We start from the raw sequence: 23,982 nt of genomic DNA, 5'->3' as shown, positions 1-23,982 counted from the left end.
CGTGAGCAGCGCATATTTTTTTCGGCGCCCATGTTAATCAATGAGTGCATTGATCACACCGTGAGCAGGAGCAGCACGTAAGCGTCAAGCGAGCAGCAGTGAAGCGGGGGTTTCGGCGACGAGCCTATTTTTGCTGCGCTGCTGACGCTCAATTAAAGTGAAAGCACACTTTTAATGGACAAAATAAATATGATTTCACACAAAAATGCTTAAAATACACACATGTGTAGTGTATTTTAACAATAACTGGAGTATGTCAAAAAAGAAAACGAAGAATAAAATTTTTATTTTTTATTTTATCTTTTATAGAAGATTTACCAATTGATCACTCATTTACACTGAACGCATGTGCGGCGCATTACGGCTGCGACAAGGTTTTATTCCGTCCTCCACGCGGTGCTAACTCACACCAGGAGCATATCAGAAGCGGAGCGACTGGATGCGTGAGACCACGTGATTTGCCTGTCCGGCGTCCATTTCTCGTCTCCTACCAAGGATATATTGCCAATATACATGCAATACGTTTGGGAGTCTGCACAGGGTGTTTATTTTGAAATTGACAGGGATTTTTGACTTTTATTTTTGTATTTCCGGTGCGACTTGGACGCGCGTCCATCAAAAATAGACTAGGCACCTATATTTAGCGAAGCGGCGTGGAGAGCCGCTTCTGGGAAGCTTCTGAAACGCGCCGCGTCGCGGCTGGTGTAAACACAAGCATTGACTAGAATGGGCGCGATCAGCTCCGGTAGCCGTGTCACAGCCGAAATGTGTCGAACACGTGTTCAGTGTAAATGAGGGGTTAAACTTGTTTTAATTATTCAGTTTGTAATGACCCAAGCTCAAGGACGCTTTACAATAACAGTAAATACCAAGCAGTTTATACATAAATGGACAGTGGAATTAAACAAATGTGTTTACATTTAAATGTACTTAACGTGGTTGTTGTCCTGAGAGGCAGGAGGAGAGAGTTCCATAGTTTAGGGGCTGTCACAAAGAAAGACCTGCCACCAGGGCTGGACTGGTAATCTGGCATACGCACTTTGGGGCCGATAGTGTTTTGTAAATGTATTATTATTATTTTTACCACTGACAACATGCAGCGACATTGTTTTGCCTTCTGCATTGACAAGCCGAAGCGACAGAGACCTCCACTCCATATCAGGCACTATTTTTCTATTTATTTATTTATTAGTAGGCCTATTTGAGCGCATGGAACTGCAAAAGGCGAATATCCGCACAGCGCAGCCGCTGACGAACGTACGCTGCGTTTAAATGCTGTTCTATATGGCACTTTCACTCTGAATTTAGTTTTATACAATCGTATGATATGGGAATATAACAGGTTCTGTGTTAAATCAGCTGAAAACAGCCGCGAGCATGTGTTAATGACGAGGTAAAGTGGAAAACGGCAACACACAAACGTTTCACTTTAACACAACCACAATTTACATTGCAGCTAACAGCAAAGAAATATGGTGTTTTGGAAGAAACATTTATTAAAAATGTTGCTATATTACTTAAATTAATATTGTAGAATATAAATCATTTTTATAGAGGCTGTTTTCATATTTTCTAAGAGTGTTTAATTTTTTTTACTTACAAATATAATAGTTTATTATATATGTTTTATATAGTTTTAGAAATATAATGAGGAGCAAGATTTTTACAGTCTATGTTTTTTACCCTGTGACTACCATGATCTTACATTTAAATGAAACTTGCCTACAGTTCAACATATAATCTATAAAACAGTTTTAAAGTCTGGATCCCATGAATTAAGGACACATCTTTTTTTCTCTTTAAAATTTTTATTAACTTTTTTTTAAAATAGATTTAATGAAATTGAATAGCCTCATGATAGATAGATATCAGTGTCTTACTTAAATGATGTGTTAACTCTTGAAAAATATGATTGTTCAACCCAAAAATGTAATCATTTACTCACCCTAATGTCATTCCAAACCTAAATGAAATTATTTCAGTGTAGCATAAAATAAAATAATTTGAGTCTGTTTTTTTGTTCATACAATATTCAAATGGTAGCCTAACCAAAATGGCTTATTTTGTGTTTCACAGAAGTCATACAGGTTTGGAACGACACGAGAGTAAATGATGACAGCATTTAAAATAAGTAAATTTACTTTACTGCATCCTAGCTCAAAATCATCAGTGCTTTACTGCCAAGGGCATTTCTGTGTGATAAAAAAGCAATATTAAGTTTATCTGCATTTGCAGCAAATTCGATAAAATCTATCATTATTTGTCCTTGTCCTAGTTTTATTTATATACGGCAATTTAAGGCCCCAACTCCAGCAAAAACCTTCACGGGGTTACTCAGGGGCCGAATGGGCTGGGTATGCCAGAGCCGAATTTTAGCCCCAGTCCAGCCCTGCCTGCCACCCATAGATGATAAACGAAATCTCTATGTTGAGTAGACTACCATCCCAAAAGGTCTTACAATTACAGTCCAGTTACTTTTGGCTTTGAGCATAAATGTTGTTGTGTCCTGAGAATTTTTTTAAATAATAATACATTTTATTTATAAAGCACTCTGAGAGCCCTCAGATGTTCAGGGATGGCATTCTACAGGCATGGAGCAGCAGCACAGAAGGCTCTGTCCCCAAGGGTGTGGGTCTTAATCCAAGGGGAATGGAGCCGATGAGTGCTTGTGGAGCGAAGAGACCGTGCTGAGATCTGTGGAGTAATGAGTTCTTTACGGTAGGTGGGAGCATTGCCATGGCATGGATGCACTGATGTGTGAGGATGGAAACTTTATCCAAGCAGAAGGAAGCCAATGTAGAGACGGAAGAATTGGTGGGAGGTGTTCATATTTACACACGCTCTTCCGGATTCTAGCAGCACTGTTTTGTATGTGCTGGAGTTTCTGGAGGATCTTGCTAGGGATCCCAAAGAGAAGAGTGTTATAATAATTCAGTCTCGAGGAGACAATGGCATGAACAAATTTTTCAGCATCATGAAGGGTGAGTGAGGGATGGAGTCTGGCTATATTCCAGAGGTAACAAAAATATGTTTTGCAAAGATATTTAATGTGGGCCTCAAAGGTTTAGTGTTGAGATTGGTGACTATGTTTATTAGAGGAATGTCCTGGCCAGAAATTAAAAACATATATTAAAAAAAAATGTAATTACACTTTCTATCTTATCTCTGTCTGTTGAAAAGGATTTATTCTTCAATAATTTTAGATCAATCTGGTCATCCAAATGATAGCGAGATATGAGTCATAATAGCTTCTGATTTTCCTGTCTCACCCATATTCGCTCTCTCTTTCCTGTAATTAGAGGTGTACTAGCAACACTGTGTATCTGATAATAGGCTGAGAGGGGATGTATTACACTCCCGTGCTTCCATTTCACAGGTCCTCATTGACAGGGTTAACAATGAAGAAAATTAATGACTGTCATAGTGCAAACCCATTAGAGATTTGACCCAGCTCAACCCTTCACCTCCAGCTACACAAAAAACACAGACAGAATACGCCAGAATATCTTGCTTGTACTGCGGCCCATCATATCGCTCTGTGGTAGCTAGATCAGATGTACAACAATTTGTGAACTTTAAAAATGTAAGCAGAACAAAATACACCCCCAAGCCATTGTCAAAATACATTTCAAATTATTCCCTAAGCCTAACCTAAGTCTAACAGGGTTGAATCTGTGATTGCCCTGATTAAACAACAGCTTACAGAAGCAGCTCAAATACTGCCTTTTATACAATATAATTCAAACCTCTCATTACAGTCTTGAATAACACAGTGAGTAAATATCAAAGACATCGACTAACATAACGCCAGAAAGTTCATTAAAAACTGACAAATCACACACAGTATATGGCTACACTAGCCTGATAAGCCAGACCCACATCAAGATGTTTGGTCTGGAAACTCACCATTGACAGGGCTCAATCCGAGGGGCGGGATAAACGGTTGTCTTTCAAACTCCCTCTGCACGCGATAGGATAGCACTACACCAACCAGAGCAACATGAAGGTGAAGCATAGCTCGCTGACTGATTAAACATTCGCCGTATCCGGTCGACTAAACTACGAACACATCTTCCCTTTTTAAGAATGACTTCAGTGCCGTTCTTTTTGTGTTGTGCTTGGTGGAGTTTCATTTTTTTTTTTTTGCTGTGTTTTTTTTTATTTGAGAACCGTGCTGTGAACCCAAGTGGTATCAATGAAAAATTGTGAGCAACTAATAAAAGTTGACCTTTTATACCCTGGCTTCTAGTTCATTTAATTGAACGACCTGTTACAAATATTATGAGGGTCCCCTATCCCGTGGAAGTGGGGGTGGCGTAGTCTATTTAGTCGACATTCTTAAACCGCCATATAGTTGAGGTTACACATGTAATGATTGTTTTTTCTCCAAAACACTTTGGCCACAATTATTAGCACCCCTAGAAATTCTTATGAGTAATGGGTCCTGCACACTGTGCGATTTTTCAAAATCCTTTGCGAATGTCCCTTGTCAGACTGTACAAACATGATCCCCGTGTCACACTGTAAGACCTCAGTTGTCATTAATGTCAGACTGCACGATAGTTTAGGCGCGCTAAAAACGGACGCGCGCAAGAAATCTCACCCGGAGTTTTATATCATCAATGAATGACGTGTTCAGTGACGGTGAGCTGCATTACACGCGGGACTGAAATGCTGGCTACAAATAAGTTTCTAGCTCTCGTTTTGGTCATAGCTTGTCTTGAAAAACAGAGATATTTGACTGTTGTCGTAGGACAAGTCACACTGCAGGATTCTGTGCCAAATCTTCTGACACTGCCAGAATTTCGTCTGAGGTAAAATTTGATCGCAGCGGTCATTAATCGGCTGCCGGTGAACATGTCAAACTAACGACCAAAGACGTCAGATTTTAGCCTAGGATCTGAGGAATCTTTTAGGATTTCCTAAATTTGTCTCAGACGGCCAAATCGTGGCCAAAATCGCACAGTGTGCACCTGGCTTAAATTAGCGAGCAGTGAGGCTGAGAGACCATGAGAGCAGGACGAGGCCAGTCGTTAATGTTAATGAGCGACAGCTGCATGCTGGGCCTCGTGTCTCATGGGGGGTGGGGTTTGGGGGCATAAAGGAGGACCGGTGACAGTAAAAGACAAGAGAGGACCAGGCCTGGACTTTATGTTATGATTAATTTAGGGCTGTCAAAATGAACGGGTTAATGCAAATTGATTTTTAACAGCACTACTTTTATTAACGGGTGATTAACACAGGGTACATTTGCTGTTCAACCCTCGGCCTAGCCCTTATTTGGAGGAATCGAGTTAAGCCATAGACGTAAGGATGCAGCAGCAAATAGAAATAGGGATAACATTAACATTACTATTCTGAAACAAGTGCAGTTATAGCCTACATAAGCTACCATATTTTCTGTTTAACTTTTATTAGACTCCAGGTCGAAAGATTTGAGTGTTTTTACACTGAACACATTCTCTTCAGTCTGAGCCCGATGTGTGAATACACTGCAAGCTCGCTCTCGCTCATATCTGAGGTAAATCATTAACATGTGTTACATGAGGTACATGTGTTTTATTAAACTAAATACATTACAATCGGCTAAAACGAATATGCAGGTTTTTTTCTGAACAAGAGCGCTCCCGAGACTGTTCGCGTGAATCGCGGCAAGGTTCGACACACACACATACAAAAAAACGGCAGTTCAATAGGGAATGCAAATCTCTTAAAGGATCCTATAAGGATCTCTTAAAGGATCTACTATATTCCTGCTTGTGGAATATGGACCTCCTCCAGGTATGGTGTGGTACTGGCACGCTCCCAGGTCCGCATGACAGCTTTCACGTTATCAATGTTTCATATGAACTGTGCCCTGTTCTGAGCTAAACTGCCAGTGTAAAAACTCCCTTTATTTATATTCTTAAAGGGTCATGAAACCCCCCTGCTGCAGCTGTGTTTTTTTACACCTTCGATTTGAAAAGGCTTCTTAAAAGGGGAGTGGTCGACTGTGAAAAGTTGGGATAGGTATTGTGTGGAAAGAGGGAATGGTTTGCATAAATAGGGGAGTGTCCTTAGGTGCATTAAGATTAGCGATACCAACAGCAGCAGTTACAGTTATTTTGCAAACATGTGACAATTAAACTATATTTGTCCAAATATGCACGCTGTTTGGCAAAATGAACAACGCGCCAGCATGATAAGAGAACATGAACCACCCACGAACATGCTAGCAAATGCGATAGAGGTGTAATGCTGCCTTCAGGTGCTCTCGGAATTATCGTAAATACGAGTTTCCTAGGTAAAAATTGCACATGAACACATTTTGAAACTTGAATGCAATGATTTCGTAATCACGACTTCAGAAGTCGGAATGATCAAATGTCCGATGGCACGTGAAGGCAGCATAATTCTAGATCTTGGGTAAAAGCGAAGGGGTTTGATGTTTCATAGTCTCGGCCGCACACCTGAAGCACAGAGCGATGTGCGCTGGGTTGCCGTGATGATCCGCGCTGTCACTGGGCAGCTAAATCTATATTTGTCCAAAGCAAACTGTTTCACTAAGAACCCAAACACATGCAGTTTAGTGCATGTCTATGACCACAAATAAAACGAAAAGGTGGCTTTTGATTCTTGTTGATATTTCATCAAAAATAAGTCTGGGAGTTAGGAGGGACATGATTTCGAAGAGCCCTCGCTGCTGAGGGGGATTGCGGTGTGGAGGAGTTCGGGAAGCGCGGATGAAGGAAGACCGCAAGAGGCTGCACAAGGCGATGGTGCTAGAACGAGTAAAGACCAGTGGGACGGAGAGCTCGCTGACGTGCCCCTGGTTTGAGGTGGGGTGGCTGCCATCTGAGAGGGAGCGTAGAAGTCGCCAACGCTGACTGAGAGCCGGAGCCTGCTGCCGTCCACCATTTAGGGGAGGAGCAGAGAGCGTGGGCCTTCGTGCCAGCTCCCTCAGTTGAAGGAGCCGACCGCCAGGGAGCGGAGTAGAATCTAGCCGTCCACCAAGCTTCCAGTCTCGGCTAGCTGAGGACCGAACGGCACTGTGTCCGGGAACTGGCCCAGAATTTTTTTCCCCTCTGTTTTCTTTTCTCCTCTCTCCCCTCTTTCATTCTACCACTCTTCATGCTCCTGGCTCCGTTTCTCTCGCCTCTCTGTCCTTTACCCTAGGTACCTTTGCCACCATTATTGCCGTAGAGTGCAGTCCCGGGAATGCCCCTGGCCTGCGAGGGGCGATGGGGGCATTTGGCGAGCAAGTAGGCGTTAACGCTTGACGAAGGGCATGGCTAAAGCTTGGTACTAACACGATCGTCATAGTGACAACAGAAATTTTCAAATTACTTACCGCTTGGACCACAACACAACACAGAAAAACGCCTTTTTTGACAGCTAGTGAGACGAAATGGATGCCAATTTGGTTGCATGTGCGAACGTAATTGCCCATGTAGTTGTTGTCAGTGCACTGCAGAGTCTCAGGCGACGTGGTGCTCGAAGCTGTTGGGTACATTCAATCCTGAAAAAGCGCCTTCAGCGGGGAGAATACCACGTACTGGTCTGAGAGCTGCGTCTGGATGATTCAGTATTTGAGCAGTACTTCAGGATGTCCCGGGACACCTTCGACGAGTTGCTCAGCAAGTTTGGTCCACTCATCACCAAGGCTGTTACAGTGATGCGGTTGACAATTGGACCTGCTGAGCGACTCGCTATCTGCCTACGGTAAGGATCTTTTTATAATGATTACCCTTGCTGTAGACTTCCTTGTAAAGTCTCTGTAAACTCTGTCAGCTAGAGAAAGCTACCAGTTATCTGTTATAGAAGAAAATACTTCTGTGGATAAGTTTAGTGTTTCAAAAGTCATAATTTGATTTAGTTAGAGACTGATGTTACTACAATCATTACCTTGTTAACAGCTTGTTTGAGCATGTGGACAATTATGTAATACTATTATGTACACTACACACATACTATACTATATACACTGTAACTTACACATGGCCTGTGTTTTTCTAGCCTGTATGGTAACCACTAAATGCAGATATGATGACCATAGACAGTCTTATAAACACAGGTTCATAGTAAAAGTCACAGTGCATACAAACGTAACAGTACATTTTATTAATTTTGTACATTCTTTTTTTTTTTCACCAGATACCTGGCCACTGGAGATGCCTTCAGAGCGATTGCCTTCAGTTACTGTGTTGGGCACTCTACTGTCTCAGGCATTGTGAGGGAGGTGGCCAGTGCCATCTGGACAGCCCTGGTGGAGGAGACTAGGCCAGTTCCCAACATGGAACCTGGTGGAGGGCCATCGCTGACCAGTTCTGTCTGCGTTGGAATTTTCCAAATTGTCTTAGTGCCATAAATGGGAAGCATGTGGTATTGCAAGCGCCTTCAAATTCTGGGTCCCTCTTCTATAATTATAAATCAACTTATTCACTGGTTCTTCTGGCTGTTGTCAATGCCGACTATCTTTTTAGGGTTGTGGATGTTGGGGGCTATGGCAAGACCAGTGACAGTGGAACCCACCACAATTCGTCATTTGGAAAAGGCTTCAGAGATGGCACACTTGATTTACCACCAGATGCCATATGTGTTTGTGGGGGATGAGGGCTTCCCACTGATGACCAACCTCTTGCGGCCATACCCTGGACATCACATCCCACCGGAGAAAAGGGTGTTCAATTACCGCCTCAGCTGGGCTAGGTTGGTAGTTGAGTGCGCCTTTGGCATCCTCTCAGCGCGTCATTGCAACCAGTCCACAGGTTGCAGAGGTGTGTGTGAAGGCCACATGCGTGTTGCACAACTTCCTGTGCATGAAGACGCTGCAAAGGGGGAGAAGATGCGCACACAGAGCTGACCCCACCATTGAGCCATCTTCAGCTCCTGAGGCCCTGCGAGATGCACCAAGGATGGGCTCCAACAATGCCACCCGTAGAGCTATCCAACTGCGAGATACATACTGTTCCTACTTCAACCAGGAGGGTGCAGTGCCATGGCAGCCGAGTGCATAGAGTACACCAAAGGATAAGAGCCACAAAACCAAAAAGCTCTTTTAAGAGCTACCTATATTTTTCTTAAAAGTGCACATTGCAATGTCATAAAAAAAAATCATTTTACATTAAATGAACATGTTTGTTTTATATTTCATTGCCATGTCATAATATACATTGTCTGCCCTTTCAGCCCTGTTTTCAACTAATAAATTCATGATTTGAACAGATTTTCACTGGAGAGAATACAAAGGCCTTCTTTCAAGGTAACAACAGATGTGGCTTCTAGTGCTGATATGAGCAGAACATCACAACTTGAGGGTGAGTAAATGATGACTGAATTTATTTTTGAGGGAACTATCCCTTTAAGTTTTGTATTGTGTCGATATAGCACTGTTTGATACCACAAATATAAAATACTGTTATTTATACTTACTGTATAAATAAAATTGTTATTCTATATGAACATGAGAAAACAATACAGCCATACCATCTTTTTAATATGTTTATTTTAAAGCGCTGTGTATGTAATACAGATATGTATGTGCAGTTGTATGTGTAAAATGTATGTAGGGAAAAAAAGAAAAGAGAAGAAAAAAAGTCAAGGGAGACCCTCAGCAGCCTCCTCTTCAGCCTGGAAAACCAATCGATGAATATCAAAACGAAGCTTTGCCCTCCTTAACACAGAAAGCCTGTGAAAAGACGACGAGGCTCTGAAAGAAAACGTTGTCTTCCTCTGGTGTTGGAGGAGGCGGCGGAGGTGGACGTGGCAGTGTGGTCATCTGGGTCAGGGGCTCAATTGCTGTCAACAGTCCCCTCTCAAAAGAAGACATTTCTTTCCTCTTTCTCTTCCTGCCCTTTTCAGTAACCTCACCAGTTTCCTCCTGCTCTGTCTGTCTGCCTGCATAGTTAAAGCAAAAATTGATAATCGTTGAACATGGCACGATTTTTTAATGACAAATCATTCTTTGGAATAATTTATTATTATATAACATGTGCAACATGTGTGGCCTAAACTTTGCAGCATATGGTTCAGCTCTACACAGATTGACATTGATTTTCTAAATGACTTAACCCTGCTTAATAGTACTGAAATAATAATGTATTTGAGAGCTTTGTTAGGTTCTGCCAGCCTGTGTCACTGCCTCAGATCTCCTCTGCTTGAAGGGGCTTACTGCGTGATGGCCTGGCTGTCTTCTCTTACCTGGCTGTCTTCCTCTGGCTCTGGATCGATGGACTGATGAATAGAAGTGTTAGCTAAAGGGGGCAGAGTTTGTCTGGGGATGTTGCTGGAAGTCTCACAGTCGGTGAGGAATAGTGTGAGAAATCCCAACTCCGCCATAAAACACCAGGGTTGGGTCCCAGACGACCCTGCCCCACTACTTGTCATTTCCCTTTCCTTTTTCTTCTTCTTCTTCTTCTTCTTCTTCTTCTTCTTCTTCTTCTTCTTCTTCTTCTTCTTCTTCTTCTTCCTAAATCTGTCCCTCAGTGACTTCCAACGGTTCCTACATGTATCCTCTGACATGCAAAGATGTAAGTAAAGTAAACAATTCCTTTAAATACAACAAGTTTTCCTCACGTGTTTAAACTTGTTCATTTAATAAATATTAAATAATAACTGAATTAAAATATGCCAAATAAAAAATGTTCTGGTATAGATTTCTATTTTCTGCAAAGTATGTCTGAAAACATCACTTTAATATTTGACTCCTTATTTGACTGGGGGGTAGCGGCAATTTGAACCTAATACGATATACTATGCTGCCCGTCATTCATTGATAAAACAGTACACTGCTAGAATACAAACAACCACGATACATACCAGATTCACCAACCGTCTCCTTCCAAGCCTGGTCTCTCCGGTTTGTGTCCCGCTATTGAGACGCTATTGGCCCAGTGGACTTTCTGGGCAGACGGGCCACGGAGGCAATGAAGGATTGTTGAGCCGAGGCGATGGTGACGAGCTGACTGGTCGAGATGGAGAGATGGCCCTGGAGGCCTGAGGTGTAGCCGGGGCGTCAACCGCTAACTGGGCTGGTGGCAGGAAAGCCAGAGGCGCGGATGACACCAGTGGTGCCGATGAATCCAGGGGGCTGGCCACAGCCAGCGATGGAGACGGGATGAGGAAAGACGAGGATACAGGCAGAAGATAACCAGACAGGACTGGCGAAGAAGATGATGATGATGATGATGGTGATGATGATGATGGGGTGGGGATGAAGGATCCATGGACCACAGATAGACCAGGTCCACATCCGCTCCTGGCTCTGTGTTGGACTGACTTGCCTGCGTCCCCTCCGGGGCCTTCTTGTCCTCCCGCTCCCGACTAACCTCCGTGGGCACTTCGGGATCGCTGGCTGAAGTTGAGAGATCATCGCTCTGGATCATCCAGGTCAGGTAGTCCAGATACGACCGCCTCTCTGGGCAGAGAAGGAGTTTCAGCAGGGGTGAGTCCATCATCTTACTCACTTGGAGGGTCGCTTATTCTGTCACGGTTTGGTTGAAGAAAAGTAGGAGTAGGAAAAGTGCAACACAGGAGATGAGGGTTCAACACAGACTTTACTTCAAACATTAACCATAAGTACAAACAATAACCGACGAAGGACAGAACAGAATGGGGAGTATAAATACACAAGGTAGATGAGGGAACTAGTTAGACACAGGTGGGGATGATAACCTAATCAAACAACAGCATGACGACAGGACAGAACACGGTAGCTGCGTCTCATTTCAGAAGGCTGCGTCCTCCGGAGGTCGCATTCGAAGGGTGCATATGTCATAAGGCCGTCTCATTTCAAAAAAATGAGAAGGACACTCCAAATGTGGCACAAGATTTCGGAGTGTGCATGAGGTGTAGCCTTCACGGCTGGAGAGAACCCATAATTCTTTGCGTCGCCGTTAACAACCGTCATATATATTTTTTATATTATATGAAAAAACTGCACCACTGCCAGATATACATGCGAGCGTAGGTGTGGTGTTTAAAATGTAAGTTCAAGCTTGTTTTTATTTTTAAGCTCTATTACCTCAAACAGATAGTTGTGGTTAACAGGATTACAACGCTTTAGTGCTTTTAAACGTTTAGAACATTACATTGCTGTCAAGACAAGAAACATTTCATAGTAATTTTCAAGTTATAAATAATTTTAATTCATATAAACTGGCGTGAGAGCGCAACGAGGCTGAATGTGTTGGCATAGCAACGTGATACTTCCTGCCTGTGTGTCCTACAAAGGACGTCTCGTTTAATTCTGATTAAAGACACTCCGTATACTTCACCCTACACAGAACGTGTCCTCCGGAGGATGCAGCCTTCGAAATTTAACGAAATGAGACACAGCTAATGTGACAGAAATAAGGATTTAGAATTAATTTGGCCGTGTGATCTGGATTTCGACAGCATCAAGTGTCTGTCCTCTGTTAAAAAAGGTCAAAATGTAACTGATTTTCTAGTACACCAAGTACCTGGACCTAAATGGAATCATGCCTGTTCTCAGCTTGTCCCCCAATGTGCCCATAATTTTCCTCTCTGTGTCAGATTTATAAAATATCAGTCTCCAATAGTTTCTCAACTATCATTCTGAAAGTTAGAGTGTAATTAGAGCAGCATGTTGAAGGTGATCAGCTGGCTTGATTGTGAAGCAGATTTGTCCTGTCATAACCTTTGCATTTAGAAATAACTTGAAATAATTAAGATACACACCTACACACAACTAGTTCTTTACTGGCTTTGAAACTAAAACCAGGAGGTAAATTGTTGGATATTGATTTGTGAAGAAGCAATCTTCTTGGAGAGAGAGTTTTGATTGAGATGGTCTATGAAGCAGAGGACAGCTATTAAAGACTGAAGGACAAACTGGGTGAAAACAATGACACATGCCTATCAAACCCTACAGGTGTTAAACTGCCTCTCTGAGTGGGATGAAATCTCCAGCTGCATGGATCCAAGAAAAACAACTCTTAACACTTCAATTTTGATCAAAACTTTATTTAAAGGCAAAATACTTGGTTCTAGGGGTTTCCACACAACTTCCCGAGCCTAAAGTGCTCAATGTAAAATTTTAGAAACTCGTTATACAAAAATAATTTTAGTTGCTTCTGTAAAATGCTCATGTGAAGGGACATTAGGGACATTAATGATGTGCATAATAACATGTTGTCTGTGAGTCAGAGCTTTTTAGGATGAACCTTTGACATAATACAGTAAATTAGGCCAGAGTTTCAACACTGAATCATAGGATAGCTAAAGGCTGATAGTCGAATATTGTCTCTTACATCCAAATGTCAAATGTGGTTTTATTTTAAGTTACCAATATAACCCTGCTTTAAATTCTAAAGTTTTTTATACTCTTTGCTATACTTCATGCTCATTTAGTGAGTGAATAAGGTTTGATATTTAATTGTATTGTCCATTCTGATTGTAACATAGCAGCTATTATAACATTATAACAAAGTGGAAGCAACTGGGAACAACAGCAATTTAGGCACAAAGTGGTAGGACATGTAAAATCACAAAGTGTGGTCAGCTCATGCTAAGGCACACAGTGTGCATAAGTTACCAACTTTCTAGAGAGTTAATAGCTACAAACCTCCAAACTTTGTGTGGTCTTCAGATTACCTCAAGAACAGTGCATACAGAGCTTAATGGAATGGGTTTCAATGGCCGAGCAGCTGCATCCAGTCTTATATCACCAAGTACAATGCAAAACGTCAGATGCAGTGGTGTAAAGTTTGCTGACACTGGACTTTATAGCCGAGTATATGTGTTCTCTGGAGTGATGACTCATGCTTCTCTGTCTGGCAATCAAACAAGTCTGGGTTTGGCAGTTGCCTGGAGAATGGTACTTGCCTGACTGCATTGTGCCAAGTGTAAAGTTTGGTGGAGGGGGGTTATGGTGCGTGGTTGTTTTGCAGGGGTTCATCCTGGAGTGTCTGCTGAACCGTGTTAAATGGTGTCTCCTCCGAATTTGCCTGACTGGCACAACATGCTCAAAACCCGTCTCCGGCGCAATAATTCCGATCTTTTATTTGTTTATACTCTTGTGTAGTCGATGCCCCATCCGAAATAAATCTGTCTCTTACGTCATACCCTGAAATTTTGAATATTCCAATCTAATATGATCTCTGACCTGTAAGGTTGCCAGAATAATAATCTTACACGGTGTGTTAATAGGCAAGAGGAGAACTGGCACCCCGACTGAGTCTGGTTTCTCCCAAGGTTTATTTTTCTCCATCATGCCCTGATGGAGTTTTGGTTCCTTGCCACTGTCGCCTTTGGCTTGGCTTGCTCAGTTGGGGACATTAAAATTATGATTAAAGTTATTCAACTAATTATACAAATACAATTTATGAATTAGGTTTTATTTAATTCTATAAACTATAATACTGATATGCCAACATTGTCGCTATATGATAAATTAAAATAAGCTGATAACATCACTGTTTTCTCCGGGGCGACTGTACAGCCAAATCTAATTTTGATGCACTATTATCCTGTTTGACACTGTGAAGCTGCTTTGACACAATTGTGATTGTAAAAGCGCTATATAAATAAAGTTGATTGATTGATTGATTGATTGAGGGGTTGGGGTTGGTCCCTTAGTTCCAGTGAAAGGAACTCCTAATGCTTCAGCCTACCAAGATATTTTGGACAATTTCATTCTCCCAACGTTGTGGGAACAGTTTGGGGATGGCCCCTTTCTGTTCCAACATGACTGTGCACCAGTGCACAAAGCAAGGTCCATAAAGACATGAATGAGCAAGTTTGGTGTGGAGGTACTTGACTGTCCTGCACAGAGTCCTGATCTCAAACCGAGAGAACACCTTTGGGATGAATTATAGGAGAGCTGCAAGCCAGAACTTCTCATCAAACATCAGTGCCTGGCCTCACAAATACGCTTTAACAAGAATGGCAAGGCAAGGCAAGGCAAGGCAAGGCAAGGCAAGGCAAGTTTATTTGTATAGCACATTTCATACCCAATGGCAATTCAAAGTGCTTTACATAGAAATTAATTAAAATAGTGGTAACAAATGCATGAGAAAAAAAAGAATACCATATGGACGAATAAAGAATTAAAAACAAGCATAGTTAAAACAGTCGTAAAGATATAGTAATTAAAATAATAATAATAATAAAAAAAAATTAAAAAAAAGATAAAATAAAATAAAATGGTCAGATCCACAATAATGATCTGATATAAAAATAAACATTCTTCAGTTTACAGCCTACATACATGTACCATCTTAATTAGAACACCTCTCATTCATTTCTTTCTCAAACACGTTCATAACATCCATTTTAATCACTATTCCCTGATTTTTACTCAGGAACCTTCTTGTTAAAACCCTTACTCACTCATCATACCCTCCACAGATTTACACATACTCAAACCTTATTGTCAAACTTACTATTTCCATCAAACCCAGTTTTCACTCGTCATATTCAACTCAAAAGAACATATAAAATAAACAATAGCCAGAGATAAGAACAAAGGTAAACTAAAATAATTATAAAAAGAATAAAGAGATAAGATAGGGTGCAATCAGTCGGACATACAGTGCTCAGAGCTCATTCAGTAAACGCACAGCTGAACAGATGTGTTTTGAGTCTGGATTTGAATGTGGCTACTGTTGGAGCACATCTGATCTGTTCAGGAAGCTGGTTCCAACTACGGCTGGCATAATAGCTAAAAGCAGACTCTCCTTGCTTTGAGTGAACTCTTGGTATTTCTAACTGACTTGATCCTGCTGATCTGAGTGATCTGTTGGGTTTGTATTTAATCAGCATATCTGCGATGTATTGAGGTCCTAGCTCATTGAGTGATTTATAAACAAGTAATAGTACTTTAAAATCGATCCTAAATGTAACTGGAAGCCAGTGTAAAGACCTGAGGACTGGTGTGATATGGTCATATTTTCTGGTTCTGCTCACAATCCTGGCAGCAGCGTTCTGTATGAGCTGCAGCTGTCTAATGGTCTTTTTAGGAAGGCCAGTGAGAAGGCCGTTACAATAGTCCACCCTACTGGTGATGAAAGCATGAACGAGTTTCTCTAAGTCTTGCCTGGAGACAAAACATCTAATCCTTGCAATATTTTTCAGATGATAGTATGCTGATTTAGTTATTGCTTTGACATGACTACTGAAACTCAGGTCGGACTGTAAAATCACTCCAAGATTCCTGACTTGATTTTTTGTTATCAGGCCTTTAGCCTCAAGATATGCGTTCACCTTGAGAATTTCATCTTTGTTTCCAAATGTAGTGATTTCGGTTTTGTCTTTGTTTAACTGAAGATAGTTTTGGCACATCCAGTTGTTAACTTCATCAATGCATTTGCACAGGGAGTCAATGGGGCTGTAGTCATTAGGTGATAGTGCTAAGTAGAGCTGGGTGTCGTCAGCATAGCTGTGGTAAGCAATATTGTTCTTTTTCATTATTTGGCTCAGTGGCAGCATATACAGGTTAAACAGGAGAGGTGCTAGAATTGACCCTTGTGGGACTCCGCATGTCATGGACGTCCACTCAGACTTATGGTCTCCTATACTCACATAATAACCTCTCCCTTCTAAGTATGATCTGAACCATTTGAGGACCATTCCAGAAAGCCCAACCCAGTTTTCCAGCCTGTCTAGAAGTATGTTGTGGTCAACAGTATCGAATGCGGCACTGAGATCCAGTTGTACCAGAATTGATGTTTTGCCTGTATCAGTGTTTAAGCGAATATCATTTATAATCTTTATGAGCGCTGTCTCTGTACTGTGATGTGGACGGAAACCAGATTGAAAATTGTCAAAGTATCCATTTGAGTGTAAGAATTTGTTCAACTGATTGAAAACAACTTTTTCAATGATTTTGCCTATGAAGGGGAGATTTGAGATTGGTCTGTAGTTGCTCAGTATGGAGTTATCCAGATTTCTCTTTTTCAGAAGAGGCTTAACTATTGCAGTTTTAAGGGCGGTTGGAAAAGTCCCATAGAGGAGTGAGGAGTTTACCACTTCTAGGAGATCTGCTTCTAAACAGTTAAACACACTTTTGAAGAAAGAAGTGGGGAGTGTGTCTAGGGCACAGGTTGATGTTTTAAGATGCTGTACTGTGTCTTCTAAAATTTTGCAGTCAATAGCTTCGAAATCTGACATGGTAATTTTCCGAGGGTTTGGTATGATCTGACTGACCCCAGAGCAACTAGAGGATGTGCTGATCGCCTTTCTGATATTATTGATTTTCTCTGAGAAGTAGGAAGCAAACTCACTGCATTTACTGTCTGAGAGCATTTCACTAGGAGTCTGACTCGGGGGGTTTGTTAGTCTCTCGACAGTAGCAAAAAGAGTGCGCGTGTTGTTTATGTTTCTGTTTATAATATTTGAGAAGAAGGTCTGTCTAGCTTTGCCTAGTTCAACATTGAAAGCATGAAGGGTGTCTTTATAGATGTTATAATGGACTACAAGTTTTGTCTTCCGCCACATGCGTTCAGATTTTCTGCATTGTCTTTTCATTATTTGAACTGCTGTTGAGTTTCTCCAAGGTGCTTTTTGTTTGGTACTCTTTTTCCTGACTTTCAGAGGAGCAATATCATCAATTACACTCTTAACTTTTGAGTTAAAGGAGTCAAGGAGAAAATCAACAGAGTCTGCAGATATGCTTGGTGTTAGAGATAAAGCCTTCATAAACAGCACATTAGTGTTCTCATTTAAGCATCTCTTTTTGACAGAGACAGATCTAGCTTCAATGGCAGGAGAGATTGATATATCAAACAAAATACAGAAATGATCAGACAGTGCCACATCCTTAATAACAATTGATGAAATGTTTAGACCCTTACTGATAAGTAAATCTAGAGTGTGTCCACGATTGTGTGTGGGTCCATTTACATGCTGTGTCAAATCAAAAGTGTTAAGAACAGTCATTAGCTCTTTTGTTTTACTGGATTCAATATTGTCTATGTGAATGTTAAAATCCCCAGCAATAGCAAAACAGTCAAACTCTGAGGAAATTATTGATAACAGTTCTGTAAAGTCCTCAGTGAAGCCTGCAGAGTATTTCGGAGGCCTATAAATAATGATAAGCAGGATGCGTGGAGAACCTTTTAACACAATACCCAGATATTCTAGAGACAAATAGTCACCAAATGATACTTGCTTACATTGATAGAAATCTTTAAAAAGAGCAGCAACACCCCCACCTCTTCTAACAGATCTGCAAACACTCATAAAAGTAAAGTTAGGAGGGGCTGCTTCATTTAGGACTGTTGCACTACAGTTTTCTTCTAGCCACGTTTCATTTAGAAGCAGAAAGTCTAGGTTGTTAGTGGTTATTAAGTCATTGACTAGAAATGATTTGTTCTTAAGTGAACGGATGTTTAAAAGCGCTAACTTAACAGTAATAATTTTTTTCTCCACATTAATCCTATTTTGGCAGGTAACAGGCAGCAGATTATATTGGTTTGTTAAACGGCCTGACATGGCCTTAGACTTTCTTTCACGTAACAGAACAGAGATAGAGAAAGAGGCAGGCACACTGGGTTCCCCCTTGTTTTGTAAACATTTGATAAAGTTACTGTTATCATAGCGGGGACCCAAAACACATCACTGAGAGCTGGAATCAGTTGTTTTTGGTTCACCTACAACAGATGGAGGCGGGTGTGGGCCCTGACGTTGTGACCGAAGAAATCTCACAGGAGGAGGGCGAGGACGAGTTGGGCCCACAGGCTTTGGTGTTTGTGGGGCTCCACGAGATTTTGGTCGATATTTGGGGGCTCATAGCGATCGAGTGTGATAGTCTGATTCCAGCATGAACCAAGTCCTCCATTTTCTCTGAGAAGCTCAGATGCGGGGATGCTGGAGAGAGGAATGACATGTCCGGTGAGAGGGGCTGTTTCTCTGGTGTTATCGGAAGCTGAAATATGTTGTCCTGGCTTCCCTGTCCATTTTCCAGAAAATCATCCTTGGGTGCTGAATCTTGGAGCAGATCTAATCCTTCACAGTCAGTCTGTGGTGAGCTCTGTGGGCAGGGCTCAGCTGGGAGTGTGTCCGTGAGCAATTGTTGTTGTGGGGGCGTGGTCTTATCATTGTCCTTGTGGGATGTGTCAGCCACATGTCCATTCAGCTGCTGAAAAGAAGTCCTGTGGTCGTCCATACTCTGTATCCGGTTGAGTTGGTTAGAACACACAGCTGAAGGATGATGAAGGGAAAAATAAATATTGTCCTTTAACACTCTTGCACCAAGTTTGTTTGGGTGGTGGCCATTTGATGTAAACAATTGTCTCTGGCTCCAGAAGAGATTAAAGTTGTCGATGAAATTCACTCCCTTCATCATGCAGGTTTTTTGCAGCCATGTATTAAGCCCAAGCAACCGTGAGAATCTATTTGTTCCTCTTGCTGGCAGTGGTCCACTGATGAACGGCTGAACTTTCAGTTTGCTAAGTGTTTCAAAAAGTTCATTGAAATCCCTTTTAATGAGTTCTGACTGCTCTCTCTCTGAATATCGTTCTTTCCTACATGAATGATAAGTCGATTTGCTGTCTTGTGTTTTATCAGGATGTTCTGAATTTCCCTGTTTACATCAGAAATGGTTGCTTGTGGAAGGCAGCATGTAGTTGTATCTCTGCTGCTGATGTTTCTGACTGTAGAGTCACCCACTATCAGAGTCCTTGGCTCGGCTGTGCTCTGAGCTGAGGGCCGCTGTCTGCTCGACCTTGAGCGCCTGTTAGCATTAGTGTTAGCTGTGGGCTGATGCAATCCGTGTTCGATCACATTCATCACGTTTGGGGATTCATCACCCTCATTCATTAATACTTCAAATCTGTTTTCAAGATGTATCGATGGTGGTCGGAAACTACTGTTTGCAATCCTTGTGTCTGGGGTAGAGCATGCTACTGCAGCAATATATGAAGCTCGTGACAATCTGACGTCTCGAGTGTGTTTGGGTCTTGCCCCCTGTTTGTGCCATCGATTAATGTGTTGATCAGTTACTTGTTTCTCTATCTGTTGAGTAGCACTAAATTTACGGGACTCACCAGCTGTGTGCAGAGGACGTTCGTGATGAAGCTCTGCTGTGTGATTCGTCCGGTTTGGTAGTTGCGCAAATAACTTTGTTTCAAGAACTGCAATCCGTTGTGAAAGTCTGTGGCAGTTTGTGCAGCAAGTAGATTCTTGAACTAAAAGAGGCATTTTCTTATCCTTTCGATAGTAGGCAGCTGTGTTTTCCCTTCCGGAATGTAAGCTGATGGAAGGGAGAGGCTGGTCGAATGAAGTGTTCGCTTTTTTGTAGTAATCCAGTCTCCAGAGTTTCAAGTTTTATCAAAAAAGTTAAGCTTTGTTGTTTGAGCGCTGTGTTGATTTGCTGAAGTTGAAGTTATGAGATAAAATATAGAAGCGATAGAGCAAAGCGCGGAGCAGTAAGCAAGAGCGTCCGAACAGTAGCGAAGCAGGAAGCAGGAAGCAGGAAGCAGGAATGCTCAAAAATTCCCATGAACACAATCCTAAACCTTGTAGAAAGCCTTACCAGAAGAGTTGAAGCTGTTAAAGCTGTAAAGGGTGGGTCAACTCCAACTCCATAAGGGTGGGTCAACTCCATATTGACTCCAACTCAAACCCTGTGAATTAATAATGGGAAATCATGAAGTCATGTAAAGGCAGGCATCCAAAAAGTTTCCTTCTGTAGCGCCAGTGTATGTTTGAACCTTTTTAATAATTGTGTTTGAGTCCCTCAATTGTCCTCATTGTGAAAAGATAGATATCAAAATCATCACTGCTGGAGAGGGTTTAAATATGCCAAAGATGCTGAAGAACATTGGGCTGGACAAATAAGGGATTCACATTGAGAACTAATGGTTCATAAACTTTTGAATGGGGTCATTTCAATAAATTCTGTCAGTTGTATTTATTTATTTTGTCTTGTGCACTATATGTAAAATGAATGTAATATATCTTATTCAGGACTTAACTAAATTAAAAATAGCATGCAATGTGTATGATCTCACTTACAGTATATTTAGTTACAATTATTCACATTTCTCAGATTCTGCACGCGGTTCACATACTGTCTTATAAAATGTAAGCTATGTATAAATGTGTAGGCTATGTATAGTTTAGCAATAGGTTTTTTGAGTCTACACCGAGATGGAAGAAGTTCATTTAAATAACGCAAGTGCCCCCCCCCCCCCCCCCCATATAATATGAGAAGTTTGTTTGTGTATGTTGTTTATGCCTAGTGATCTTATTTTTCTGATTAATTGCTAGTAAAAGTTGTGTAATATATAAATAATAATAATATTATATTATGACTAACTAAACTTCTCAGGTTAGGCATACATGCAGAGACCTTGCTTTTCTTTTGATCCTCTCAAGGCAGATTGTATCCAATGTGTTTTAAAGTCACATTTCCAAATGTACTTGTACATTAACTCCATGTTCAGACTGCGTATTCATGGTTCACCGATGAAAGGTGTGCTGTTGTATAACTTCAGTTTGAACTCATGCCAAGAGGAGAATTGAACACGATGATCTTTACACAAGATTTTCCTGTGTAGGTGCGAAGCATATCAAACAGACGAAGCTGCTATTATTGAGCATACTTCAAAGAGTCAAACAGAAACCATAATACTCAGAAAAACACTCATCTTCCAATGCACTTTGGAAATGTGTTTCCTTTGTGAGTGTAAATGTGGCATTTTTCTAGCATGTATGTGCTAAAAGCTAACCAGCTGGATTATATTGTGGCTTGATGTCAGACAAAGCAGTTTACGGCATGAATTAAAATAAGCTCAAAATCTACATTTAGCATTCCACCATAAACCTGAACAAAGTAATTTTGCCAAATGAAACCATCTTTTATCCCTATCTACAACTGTCATGGAAAACATTTGCACATTGTGTTAGCAGGGAGGATTAATGATTTTTACATACTTAATCCTCAAAAAGCCATTAAGACTGAAGCTAAGCTAACATATTCAAGTAGCCTCATAAAATAATACATTGCAGTTATGTTCTTACGGATTAATAACATCTGATATTCCAGAATAGGTTTTCATAACTAATGCTCTTTTCAAAACATTGCCCTATTCATGATGCATTCACTTCTTTTCAAACTCTTGCATAATTGACGGTGATGGGACATTAATTAACAGAATACGACAGGCAAGTTTATTCTTTCTGTGGGATTTCTGCATTAAATTAAACTGCGAGGCAAGCCGTCTGAATGTTCCTGGCAATGGCTGGATGAATTAATTATCCCTCTTGACTTTAGATGAGACTGAAAGACCGAAATCTGGATAAGTGACTGTGTATGTATAATAATAAAATATACACAAACCCATTCTAATTTTCCAATGTTGTTAATGCTGTTGCTGTTATTAAGACAGAAATGGTACTGAAACTAAAAGGTGTAGGTTTGATTTTGACATTAGTGGGGACCATTTTTGCATTTATGATTTTTGCGTGCAATTTCATGTCAGGCCTTTATTTATAGATATGATAGCAAACACTAGCCTGACGTGGTCATACACAACTCTAGTCAGAATATGAGTCTGAAACTGCTCCAATGGGCTGTGATTATGAGGCGTGTTTCCACCAAACCAGGAAAGACCTCAATTGGAAAGAGCTGCAACCAATGAGCACCAGCTGTGCGATAACCTCAAGAGGGGCGACCAGAATTTCTGACACGCCAGAAATTCATCCGACAATAGGATTCCCGATCGGGAGAGGTTTGTCGCCTCTCGTTTCCCCCTGTACAATACACGAACACCTCACAACAAACGGCGCACGATAAACCTGAAATCGGGCTTACCCAAAAAAAGAGTCGCACGAGACAGAATTTGGCTCGAATTCGGACGAAAATCGCTCAGTGTATGCCCAGCTTAACTTGCTCTCGGATTCTGCTATAGATACCTGATCCTCACCCGCAGCGCCGAATGACACACTGGGTCCCCTGTGAGAAGGACCTGCAGAGTAAAACGCCCCACCGATTGGGAAACACCCACTAGTGTTCTGCAGAGACACACACCTACATGACATTGTGCTCATCAACTACAAATCACTGTTGGTTTCAAGTCATTAGCTGTGCTTCCATTACATATATGCACAAAATATTTGCAATATTTTCTAAATGTCAATTAAAAAACGGTTGCAAAATGACAGCGTGTCCATTATGTTCCATGTTATGCGACTAAAACATTTTTTATTCCCTCTTGTGATCAGTCATTCAAAAAATTATGCAACATATGTTGGTAGGTTTATGTACATACCCTCCACAGCACTGGCCATTATTTTTAATGGAAAGAGATGTGCGTGGTATCTAAGAACTGTCAAGGAAATTCCCTTACTCTTGAGCGTATGAGGTGTGTCTGTGTGTGTTTCTTCCTCAAATCTGCTTCAAGGCCTTCATGATAATGTGTCATTTTTCTGTTTAGAATACAGTATTCCTGTAAATTTATTGTCTATTATGAGTTTAATAAGAACATTGTCTCGTCTTCCGTTCAAACACACAGCGCCATCTGTAAAGAATTATCCACTTTTACATATGGTAGGTGACATGTAAATGCGAAAAGAAAAGAAAAAAAACATTTCCATTGCAGGTTTGCGAAAATGTCCTTTTTTTTGCCTGAAAAACCACCTCATGTGAGCGTAAAAACTTTTTGCAATATATGTCACTTTTTGCAAAATGAACGTTTCTGTCACATCAAAAGTACATCAAAAGTATCTTACAACACAATATGCTGGCTTTAGCTTTGGGCATAGGGTAAGTACATCAAAGGTAACTGGGGCTTCACTTGGGCATGCAGGCGGGTGTACAACACAGTATGCTGGCTTTAGCTTTGGGCATAAGGTAAGTACATCAAAGGTAACTGGGGCTTCACTGGGCTTCACTTGGGCTTCACTTGGGCTTCATTTGGGCATACAGGCGGGTGTACAACACAATATGCTGGCTTTAGCTTTGGGCATAAGGTAAGTACATCAAAGGTAACTGGGGCTCCACTTGGACATACAGGCGTGTGCACAACACAATATGCTGGC

At 41.2% G+C, this 23,982-nt stretch overlaps 1 long non-coding RNA gene across 1 annotated transcript in view; it reads left to right on the top strand.

Moving 5' to 3' along the window:
* The first annotated feature begins 8,145 nt into the window (after positions 1-8,145).
* Positions 8,146-23,982, top strand: part of LOC137038092 (uncharacterized) — a 34,576-nt gene continuing 18,739 nt past the window's right edge. The window contains exon 1 of the long non-coding RNA XR_010897372.1: positions 8,146-9,296. This is a non-coding gene — a long non-coding RNA (uncharacterized lncRNA). The remainder of the gene's footprint in view (positions 9,297-23,982) is intronic.

This window comes from Pseudorasbora parva, chromosome 13 (assembly GCF_024679245.1).
Source record: "Pseudorasbora parva isolate DD20220531a chromosome 13, ASM2467924v1, whole genome shotgun sequence".
NCBI classification, from domain to species: Eukaryota; Metazoa; Chordata; class Actinopteri; order Cypriniformes; family Gobionidae; genus Pseudorasbora; species Pseudorasbora parva.
The sequence above is the reverse complement of the archived record's forward strand: the minus strand, read 5'-3'. Positions and strand labels throughout refer to the sequence as shown.